This window comes from Lithobates pipiens, unplaced genomic scaffold, assembly GCF_037356315.1.
Source record: "Lithobates pipiens isolate NorthernLeopardFrog02 unplaced genomic scaffold, aLitPip1_a1.2 Scaffold_8, whole genome shotgun sequence".
NCBI classification, from domain to species: Eukaryota; Metazoa; Chordata; class Amphibia; order Anura; family Ranidae; genus Lithobates; species Lithobates pipiens.
Genome location: NW_027507903.1, coordinates 397,841,042 through 397,852,424, shown reverse-complemented (window position 1 = coordinate 397,852,424; position 11,383 = coordinate 397,841,042). Strand labels below are relative to the sequence as shown.

At 43.2% G+C, this 11,383-nt stretch overlaps 1 long non-coding RNA gene across 1 annotated transcript in view; it reads right to left on the bottom strand.

The window, feature by feature from the left end:
- Positions 1–532: 532 nt before the first annotated feature.
- The window catches only part of LOC143962907 (uncharacterized), a 35,548-nt gene continuing 24,697 nt past the window's right edge, over positions 533–11,383 (bottom strand). The window contains exons 2-3 of the long non-coding RNA XR_013270828.1: positions 1,517–1,676; positions 533–1,428 (exon numbers count right to left, since the gene is read on the bottom strand). This is a non-coding gene — a long non-coding RNA (uncharacterized LOC143962907). The remainder of the gene's footprint in view (positions 1,429–1,516; positions 1,677–11,383) is intronic.

The following is an 11,383-nucleotide window of genomic DNA, read 5'->3' as shown; positions in this document are numbered from 1 at the left end:
GAATGTATCTCACTTTCCAGCATTTTCTTTTTTCTTATGGTTACAAATAGATTTGTCCCCTATTTTCTGGACATGTCCCCTAATCACCTGGTACTGGGTGGAGGAGCGCCACATCATTGCCTATACTGCAGCATCATTATTTTTTTTGTTAAGCCACCAATGTTATTACACCACGTTTATGCCATATTGTTTGCCTTACTCCCCTGCGTAGGTGACATTTTTTATACTCCTAATTTGTCTGTTTGGTTATTTTTTTTTTGGTTTATATGTCTGTTTATGTGTAATTGCATTCAAATGCTGAATAAAAAGATCTTGAATAAAAACAAAAGGGTAGAAACAAACACAAAATGTACCTTGAATATTTTATTTTCAAACTTTTTTTTGCAAGAATGCACAAAAAATAAAGTTGTTTTTCAGTGAACTACACTGTTTTTTTTGTCAACCACAACACATATACATAAATTAACAGGTACCAATTAGAACAACAACACAAAAAAGAGAGAAAAAAAAAAACACAAAATGTACCCAGAATATTTTTTATTTTAAAACTTTTTTTGAAAGAATGCACACAAAATAATGTTTTTTTTGATGAACTACACCATTTTTTGTCATCCACAACAAATATACATAAATTAGAATATAACGCCACCAAAAAAAAAAAAAATACAACTGCTGGAAGGTTTTTGGTTGGACCCAGAACCTCAACTAGTGGGTGGTCCAGGGTAATTCATTGATGTTCCTGGGTAGTATTGCCTTTTCTGAAAAGGCGGAACCTGACTGGGTGTAGGCAGCATAAATTGGTGAATGGTCGGGGGGCCAAGGGTGGAGGTAATGGTGGCAGGGATTGGATGTAACATGCTTTATGGGATTCAGCATATTACCATAATCATCACAGTATGGGCAGTTTATTGGTGGGGCATACTGTTTACTTGGAGGAGGTGGATACTAGTGATAAGGGGGATATGCGGGGGTTGTATACATGCTGAGGATGTTTTTGGCTCCTCACACACAAAGGATTGAGCAGTTGACAGCAAAGTCATCCTGAGTGCATATATATTTTCTCTGGGGGGGGGCTTTTTACACATGTCTAAAATTACAGTGAGAAATGCAGTGTCTTCACACTGGTTTTTGGCCATTTTAGTGGACATCTCACTGACCTCCTGTAAGATTTTGTCCATGGGTTTCCCAGCCCTAGTACTTACCCTTGTAGATCTTCTGCAAGGCCTAGAGACATTGCTGGACCCTGGTTCAGTCCCTTCCTCATTAACTGGGGGAACATTCATGCAGATTGGTGTTGACCTTGTTTCATCTAAAAACTGTTCCTAGTCAACAGTGTCTTGGAATTCCTCCTCCTCTGCAGCAGCAGCCTCCTCCGACTCCTCTTCCTGTGGCAAACCCTGTGTGCCACCTTACCAGCTTGCTTGGGTTCTGAAATATGAATAACAAATTGTTAAAGGAAGCCTTATTATAAAATGTTATATGTCAAATACTGTAAATATGGCTGTTGATAACTTACTTTCCCATTTCCAGCACCAGTTTTAAAAATTGAAAATCCCTGGCATGGGCATATGGGGCTAATCTTTTAGACCTGGAACAACTCCTTCCTTCTCGCAGTTTACAGAGATGTCGGTTGTAACAGTCTTTGAGACTTCTCCATCATGTTTGTAACAAGTGCACTGCAAAACATGAAGACAATACCACGTCAATAAAAATGTTCTTTACCTGGCATAGGTCATTAATTTGCTAGGCTGCATAATTAGTGGATGGTTGGAAAACTACCGCTAGCTATATTATCCATGACACCTGCAGAATAATCTGTGATGTGCTGAAGGATGTGCTCAGGGTCATCTTTAATATTGTTTGGACCCTGGGCAAATATTATTTTGGGCCCCCCCCCACACACACACTTAAACTGGCCTTGCCCCCGCTATAGGAATAAATAGGTACTAGCTGCAATGATAAGCACCATATATCAACCACCTACTTTTTGCTGACCATTCTGTAGCTGATAAAGAGTCCCAGGTTTCATAATATATGCAAGCCCCTTCCAACCATACTCTCTCCTTCTTTACAAGATCATTGTAAAATGGATCTTTGATGACATATATCGGTGGACGTTGTCTGACAAGCCAAATTATTTCTTTAATGTTATTAACTTGTTGCTTGTTCTTTCTAGGCCTGGGAATGCTTCCTACTGTCACCACACTCACATACATATAGTGATGTCTTTGGCAGATGCAGAGATCACGTGCTTCCGTTGAAGTCACAACAAGTCGCAACAAAGTCGCAGTGTCATGTATGTACATGTGACTTCATTCCATCTTACCTTACTTTCTATGGAGAACACGTCGCACAAAAGTCGGCAAAGAGTAGTGCAGAAACCTTTTTTGGAGTTGCTGCGACTTGAGTCGCACCAATTAGAATGGAGACCATTGAACTACATGCATTTTGACTTGTCATGCAACGTAACATTCCCACTAGTGGAAACAGAGCCTTAAAGTTCTCAGGATTTGTGATTCCTAAATGCAGCCTGAGTTTCAATGACCTATCTCAAATAATGGCACAATCTATATAGTATTTAACAAATAAACATATCTATTTTATTTAATCACTTCAATACAGGGCATTTTAACCCCTTTCCTGCCCAGGACAATTTTCAGGTTTTTTTGCACCCAAATTAAATTTTGATTGTTTTCTTTCCCCACAAATAGAGCTTTCTTTTGGTGGTATTTGATCACCTCTGCAGTTTTTATTTTTTTTAACAATAGAAGAGCGACAGTTTTGAAAAAAAAAAAAAACACAATATTTATTACTTTTTGCTATAATAAATATCCATTAAAAAAAAAAAAAAAAACACACTTTCTTCCTCAGTTTAGGCCGATATGTATTCTTCTACATATTTTTGGTAAAAAAAATCCCAATATGCGTATATTGATTGGTTTGCGCAAAAGTTATAGTGTCTACAAAATAGGGGTTCGATTTGTCATTTTTATTTTTTTTTATTTTTTTTACTACTAATGGCGGTGATCTGCAATTTTTATTGTGATTGTGACATTGCGGGGGCCAGATCGGACACTGTTGACACAATTTTGGGACCATTCACATTTATAAAGCGATCGGTGCTATAAAAAATGCACCGATTACTGTATAAATGTGACTGGCAGGGAAGGGGTTAACACTAGGGGGCTCTGAAGGGGTTAAATGTGTGTCCTAAGAAGTTATTCTAACTGTGGGGGGAGGGGACTGATGAGGGGAGGAGACCAATTGGTGTTCCTCTGTACAAGGAACATCCAAACAGTCCTCCTCTTGCCTGACAGGATGTGGATCTGTGTGTTTACAATCGCGGGTGCCCGGCGGACATCGCGGCCGCCAGGCACACGCATTGGGTCCCCAGCGATGTGGTGAGCGCACGTGCCCGCTCTCCACAATGCCGGGAAACAGAGGGTGTCATACCGACATATGATGCCCACCCGGAGGGAGGAACGGTTCCTGCCGCCGTCATTTTACAATACGGCGGTAGGGAACTGGTTATATCTGAACTTCGACATCCTCTATAGTTCAACACAACTGTACAGGCTCGTGTACTGAAAATGTTTATTCTTATTTCACTGCACACTGTGAGCTTCTCACAATTCAAACAGGAGTTACAAACTGAAACAAGTTTAAAAAAAAAGTTAAATGAGCCACCATCCAGGCTACTTGAGGTAACGATAAGTATCGTTTGGGGATTATCAACATGAGGACCTGTCACATTGCCCTGAAATTTGCTAAAATCTACAGCCTACACTGCTTCTTAAAACATTATTCTGAGGCATTTCATAACTGAGCCAATGTATCCATTTTGATCATAATGACAATACTGATAACAGCTATCATATAGCAGCCAGGTAAAATCAGTCACTAGAGATCAGTCACTAATGGCTCCTCCCCTTCCCACTCCTTGCTCCAAACCAAGCTTAGGCTCCTCAACTTTGTAAAGCTTCCAGGTATGCTCATCAAATGTGCCTTACCATTTGTTTTGCCTCTGGCTGGTCTGGCGCTATTCACAATCAGTTCCCACAACTTCACTGCCCAATTTTAGGCTCACATGAAACCCAACTGGTGGACCTAGGACTGTGCAGTGATGCTAAGGCAAGCGTGGTGGTGGCTGGGAGTGGGATAAAATAAAATTACTGGGTGCGCACATTGGGGTGGGGGTGGAGTGGGGGGGGTAGGTAGCAGAGTTTGAAATCTTCACCCTGCCCACTGGATGACCTGGTCTCAGCATTGGTAACATAAAATATAGATTTGAATGTGAAGGAGCATTAAAGCCAGATTATTGCAAGCGGCACTGCAAAGCAAGAAGCTGAAGTCAATGCGTGTGATGATGAATAAATATGGTTGCCCTCAAGTACATATAGTATAAACCTGGCAAAGTAATAAGGGTACTTATCACTTTAATATGCATAATATTATTTACATTTAGCTGATTGACAATATATATATATATATATATATATATATATATATATATATACATATACACACACACACACACACACATACACATACATGCACGCTGGTGTATATATATGTACATAAGTGAGAGAGGCTATTGAAAAGTGGTGGGTGTACAGCTATTTATTTATTTTTGATACATGTGGGAGGACATTTCTTGTCATGCCATCATTGTGGGCTGGGTTAGGGTAGTCTTTGGCTCCCTGAATTTTACTGTAAACAGAATGTTAAATCTTTATTTATTCTTTTGTAAAGTTATAAAATGAGATGATTCTCAGACTCCTTAAGTAACCACCATGGTAATTTAGTGGTAGGGATTTTCTTTTTCTTTTTTTTTTCAAGCTTCAGTTCTTTGTACACAGGCCAATTTTACAGGAAATTCTCTCAGAGATGCACTGGCAAAAGTAGATATTGTTGTACTAATTTCCTCAGATGTAAAAATGTAAAACCATGTGGTAATCTTTGACGTCAGTATTTAAGGCATTCAGAATAAGTACTGAGAAGCTCAATCCTGTCATGACCCACTTATGAGTGATTTCCTTTCTTCTTAAAGGCTACATAATGTGTCTTGACAAAGCACAGACATTCTCTGTATATATATATAGGCATGTAAACATTAACAACTTGTCAGCATGCCCGTAGGCTTTTGGGAACACCCAGTTGAACAGCTGAAATATTGATTTACATTGCAGCATCGACAAATAGGTCATACAAACAACAGACTTCCGACATTATGATAATTAGCCATCATCTGATTGAGGAATCACGTTTTCTATAAGATGTAATTTTCATCTTCTTGTTTTCAGAACACTCATTTACATTTAATTGTCCATCTCTATCTAGTTTCCTTAGAATTCTGCTATCTGTTAGACAAAACCAGCTTTAGAACAAAACAAAAACATAAAAAAAAAAAAAAAAAAACATAAAAAAAACAACACAGATGGCCTGTAGATGATACCATTTTCTACGAATTAAATATTGCTTGTTTAGAGGGAGTAAACATTGCAATTACAGATATTTATATATATATATATATATATATATATATATATATATATATATATATATATATATATATATATATATTTATTGTACAAATACAATATTTTGCCTATATTTTATTCACTGTATAAACTAAGTTCAGCTACTGTTGCCCTAAAAATTATTGGGATCATTCTACATAGGAAGGATTTTTTCACATTTACAGAATTTCGAAGATGCTCAGGAGCATACCAGGAAGATTTCTTCCAAATCTGATGTTTGCAGAAACTATATTTATTTAAAAAAAATTTCCCTGTCACTTGGCCCTGGTCGAATCCTCATCTCATTCCACCAAAGAATCATGCAAAAGTTGATTGGCAAGCTACAATTAGGGATGTGCACAATAGAAATGTGATGCGGATTTGCCCAATGATACATTTTTAACAAATTCCCAGGTTGCCAAGCTGAATAACTGAATTTTTGGTGAATTTTCAGTGGGTGAACGTGTGTTCTCACACATAATGCCCTGTGCACCTTTTAACCCTGGGCAGCAGACTCAAAACAGACAATAATGGGTGGTGGGTGGTGGTGGCGGGCTGGATAACCCATTTTTGTGTATAAGCTTCTGTAGGTAGAAGATAGAAAGAGATCATTGATTATATAGGAATGCTGTATATTGTGACAATTTTCAACCTGGGCTTTATTTCTGTGAATTTTAGTGGTGGGGAGCTTTTTTTTTGTGTGTTCCCCACATTCATATAAATCCTTATTAGTAGGGATGAGCAAATGTGCCTGGGCAGGATTAGCAGGGGGTACTTTGAATCTTGTGTGAAGTCTGAAAAAGCAGAATGTAAACTTTTATTCTATTCAAGTCTATAGGGGTTGCATTTTGATAGCCAATTCTGGTTATTTTCTAAGCTAATAGGCAAGGAATTTTCAAAGAAGAGCAGGACGAACTGGGAACTGTACATAGGTACATTTATCACCGCAAAGAAAAAAAAAGAAAAAACAAATACCGTATAGCAAGAAATGGGTCCTCTTTTTATGCTACTTCAAGGTTGACATGAGAAAAACACCAAGTCTTTTGCAGACTCTAACAGGTTTTCTGAGGAAGAAGTTTGAGGTCAGTTGAGGTGCAGGTAAACCGCTGTGCAGCCTTAGGCCCCTTTCACATGATCGGTCTGATCGGGTCCACCTGTCTGTTTTTCAGGTGAACTCAAAGGGACTCTCCATTCACCTCTATAGAGCGGCATATGTAAACAGACTCATGTCCGTTTACACTCACCTATCTGCAATCTGGTCTGCTAAAAAGTCTCAGATTGCCTTGTCCCTGCTGAAGAAAAGTATCACCACAACATGATGCTGCCTCCACCATGTTTCATGGTGGTAATGGTGTGTTCAGGGTGATGTGCAGTGTTAGTTTTCCACCACATATAGTGTTTTGCTTTAAGGTCAAAAAGTTCAATTTTGGTCTCCTCTAACTAGAGCACCTTCTTCCACATGTTTGCTGTGTCCCCCACATGGCTTCCTCAAACTGCAAACGGGACTTCTTATAGCTTCCTTTCAACAATAGCTATCTTCTTGCCACTCTTCCATAAATGCCAGATTTGACTAATAGTTGTCCTGTGGACAGATTCTCCCACCTGAGGTGTGGATCTCTTGGCTGCTTCTCTGTTTAATCCTCTCCTTGTCAGTTTGTACAATGTGACATCAACCCATGTGACCAACCCATGTGACATATACCATGTGACCCCGCCCCATTGTCACTATATAAGTGGCAACGCAGGGCGGCTCTGGCATTCCGGCCGGAGGGAGCGACGTGTCAACATCTCCTGGAAGAAGAAGAAGAAGAAGAAGAAGAAGAAGAAGAACACGAACGGAAGGCGGCGACGGCGACAGAAGACCGGGCCACCGCCTGTAAAAGAGCTACAAGAAGGCGCGGTGGCCCGGCAGAAGAACCGAAGGCGGCGACAGAAGAACGGAAGACGGCGACAGAAGACCGGGCCACCGGACCAGGCGCGGTGGCCCGGCAGAAGAACCGAAGAGGGGGACAAGACCCCCGAAGTCGGGAGAAGAGGCCGGCGGCGGGGAGGAAGAAAGCCGGACTCCTCCGCTAGCAAAAGAGCTACACACACATAGCGGAGGAGTCCGGCGAGAAGACCCCCGAAGACGGAAGACCCCCGGCTGTGCAATAAAATATTTTTTTCCCCTGTGTTGTGTTTTTATTTGTACTTTATTTCACAGGTGAATGGGTAGGGGTACATTGTACCCCATACTCATTCACATAGGGTGGGGGGCCGGTATCCGGGGGCCCCCTTCTTAAAGGGGGCTCCCGGATTCCGATAAGCCCCCCGCCCGCAGACCCCGACAACCAACGGCCAGGGTTGTCGGGAAGAGGCCCTTGTCCTCATCAACATGGGGACAAGGTGCTTTGGGGTGGGGGGGCCGCGCGGCCCCCCCCTTCCCCAAGGCACCCCCCCATGTTGAGGGCACGCGGCCTGGTACGGCTCAGGAGGGGGGGCGCGCTCGCTCGCCCCCCTTTCCTGGCCGGCCGGGTAGCGTGCTCGGACAAGGGTCTGGTGTGGACTTGGGGGAACCCCCACGCCGATTTTTTTCGGCGTTGGGGTTCCCCTTTAAGCCCATTCCAGGCGGCGGAGCCCGCGACGTATCCTTCGCGGGCCCCGCCTACCTGTACACGCGCTCGAAGTGGGCGGATTTGCCTCCTCCTTACGTGGGCGAGTCCGTTCATTTCAAAAGTTGAGCGAACTGTTTGCCCAACCTTGTTCGTCAAACAGTCCGCTCGTGTGTGGGCAAGTCCGCTCATGCAAATTTTGAGCGGACTGTTTGATGAAACTGTTTGCCGAACAAGGTTGGGCGAACAGTCCGCCCGTGTGTACGCGGCCTTAGACTTGATGCAAGATCATATGATCAGATGTACCAAAAGGGCTACTATCATAGTGACCCCCATCTAGACAAACAAACCTTATCCTGTAAGGGTAAGGTGTCTTAGGTCCCACAACAGATTCAAAGAATGGGTCCGGACTTAGGCATTATTGAATAACAAAATCTGACATAAAAAATTTAATATAGCACTCGCAAAACACGATGAAAAAATATCACAATGTATATTAAACCAAACAAAACAGTGAAAAAAAAGTGCTCCAATCCGAAGGTAAGCAGTGCAAAAGGCTTCAGAAACATTCAGGTGTACAACACCCCCTCATGTGTCGCCACGCTTTTCAGTCTGGTGGGTCACTTAAAGCTTTGTAATGGTATCCAGGAATGGTGGATGTGGTATCTCTTTAAGAAGTTTCTCAGCAGGACAAAACAGGTACCCAAAAGTGAAGAAAAAAATGGAACTGATAGTGAAGTACCATTAAAACTAATTTATTTGTACAGGGGAATGGGTAATTACAAAAAATACGATCTAACAGGCTTCAAATATAAATCTGAACATGTGAAAAGGTTGTTTGTGGCGTGCGTTCCATGGGACCGAAACAACATTTCGCCCCCCCACAGGGCTTCATCAAAGGACCTCTCAAGGGTCTGGTTTGCTCTTGTGTGGCAAACGCTGACAGAATGGGCAAAGCTGTTGCGCTGTGACCTGGAAGGTGACCAGTTTCCTCCTACCTTCATGGCATTACAGGACCAACTGGTCCAGGGGCTGCAGTTTGTCCGTGATGCCTCTTTGGATGCAGCTCCCTTGCTTTCTAAGCTACAGTATCTGTTTCAGCAGTAGTGCTTCAATGGGTATTGTGGCTGAAGTGTTGGACTGGGGACCAGGCCTCTAAAAAGGCCCTAGCTGATCTGCCTCGTTTGGGGCCACTCTGGATGATATCATTAAGAGTGTCACAAGGGGGAGAGTACTTTTCTTCCACAGTCAAAGAAGGGGAAGGAGCCAAGTCGCAAGTGTGGCCCTTCCTTCTCGGCACACAGAAATCTTTTTTGTCCCTCAGGGTCCACTGACAAAGGCTCAGAGTCTTTCAAGCCCCCATTTCGGGAGGTCCCAAGCGGCCCTGGTCAGGCAAACCGAGAGTGGGCTTCTCCAAACCCCCAGATAAGGCTCCTTTGGCATGAAGAGAAGCCCTCACCCACAGTCCGGGCCTGGCTGGTTTCCGGGCCCATGGACTTCTCTGATAAATGACAAGTGGGTCCACAAAGTGATTCTGTCTGGTTACAAAATCAAAATCCAGACTTGTCCCCCAAGCAGATTTTTTCCTTCCAATCTGCATCTGTCTCCAGACCGCTTGTTAACTCTTCAGGGTGTGGTGCAAGGCCTGTTGCTCCAAAGGGTGATTGTCCCGGTTCCGGTGTCGGAAGGTTTCCAGGGCTTTTATTCAAACTTATTTATGATCTCCAAAAAAGAGGGTATGGGGACGTGGCCTGACGAGCGGCGCTGATAGCGGCTTTCTAGAAGAGCTCCCGGTCCTCCACGGCTCCACATCACTTTAGAACGGTCTGCTGGCTCAAGCGATGGGCAGAACAAACAGGGGAACACCCCAGGCAAAAAGTAAGCGGCTCGTGGAAGCAAACACCCGCTTCATTCCGGAGATATTCTCCCTACGAGCAGCGTCCCAACAGCTCGGCCTGGAAGACAAGATGGCAGCGTCCCGACATGAGGAGGACAGCAACAATGGGTCCACGGCAGCTTCAGATGAGTGGGTAAGAGAACCCCCTTCCGCAGACTCTCCCCTAATGCTAGCAGTCATGACTGATATTGCTAATGATATAAAGCACTCTGTGACATCTGAGCTGAAAACAGAGCTCAAGCAGATGTCTAAGAACATGGCGCTGCAGGAGAGGGCAGGGAAAAAGAGGGACAAGGCCATAAGCAGACTTGAATAGATTTCTGAAATCCACTCCAACCATCTCATAAATATCAATAGACATTTAGAAGATTTGGACAATAGGGGAAGAAGAAACAATATTAGACTCAGAGGTTTGCCTGAAAGTGTGTCAGAGGAACAACTACAACCAGCTCTGCAAAAAATATTTAACAGTCTGCTTGAGAGAGACACTGATATCCCCAAACACTTTGAGAGAGCACACAGAGCGCTCAGACCCAAAGGCCCAGATAGTGCCCCTCCTCGAGATATCATCTGCTGCTTAGCCAGCTTCCCTCTAAAAGAAGAAATTCTTAATAAAGCCAGATAAAATTAGCTTATTTACTTTAATGGAAGTCCTCTCAAACTTTTCCAGGATCTCTCTCCTATAACGCTTAATAATAGGAATAATAACCTCTGCTGGAGGTTCTGAAAAATCACAATCTATCCTATAGATTAAAATTTCCTTTTGCTTTGCAAGTTTCAGCAAATGGTAAACAGCATATATTGAGACTGCCGCAGGACCTTCAGGATTTCTGTGACAACTTGAAAATCCCGCCGGTGGATTTCCCTGAGTGGTATCAGGATTTCAAGCTGCCTGTTCCCATGGGCGGATCTACCAGGTCTCCAAACTACTCTCCATCCAACACACCTCATAAAAGAGGCAAATACCAGAGGCAGTACAACCCTGATCAACTCACCCTCCCCTCTGGCTCCAGATCACCTAGAGCTGTAGATGCCATTTGAGACCGTTGACCTACAGCCTCCTTGTCTAAAATTTTTTTTCTTTTTCCTCCTGGTAGTGTTCCCCTGCACTATCCTTTTGATAAACTTGTACATAAACTACCTAGTTGCATTAGTGACCTCTGCACGTGACTTCCCCACCAGCCTGGATATAGATGTCCTTGCCCCCCTTCCCCTCGCCTCTCCCCCTCCTCCCCCCCTCCCAGGCCACTCTGGGTTTGTGTGGTCGGTTTCTCGCTGGCATTGCTTGGTTGTTCTGGGAGGTCACCGGGGGGGGGGGGGGGCCCACGATGCTTAGCATATAGAGGGTTATATCATTTAAATTTGTTATTGCCCTA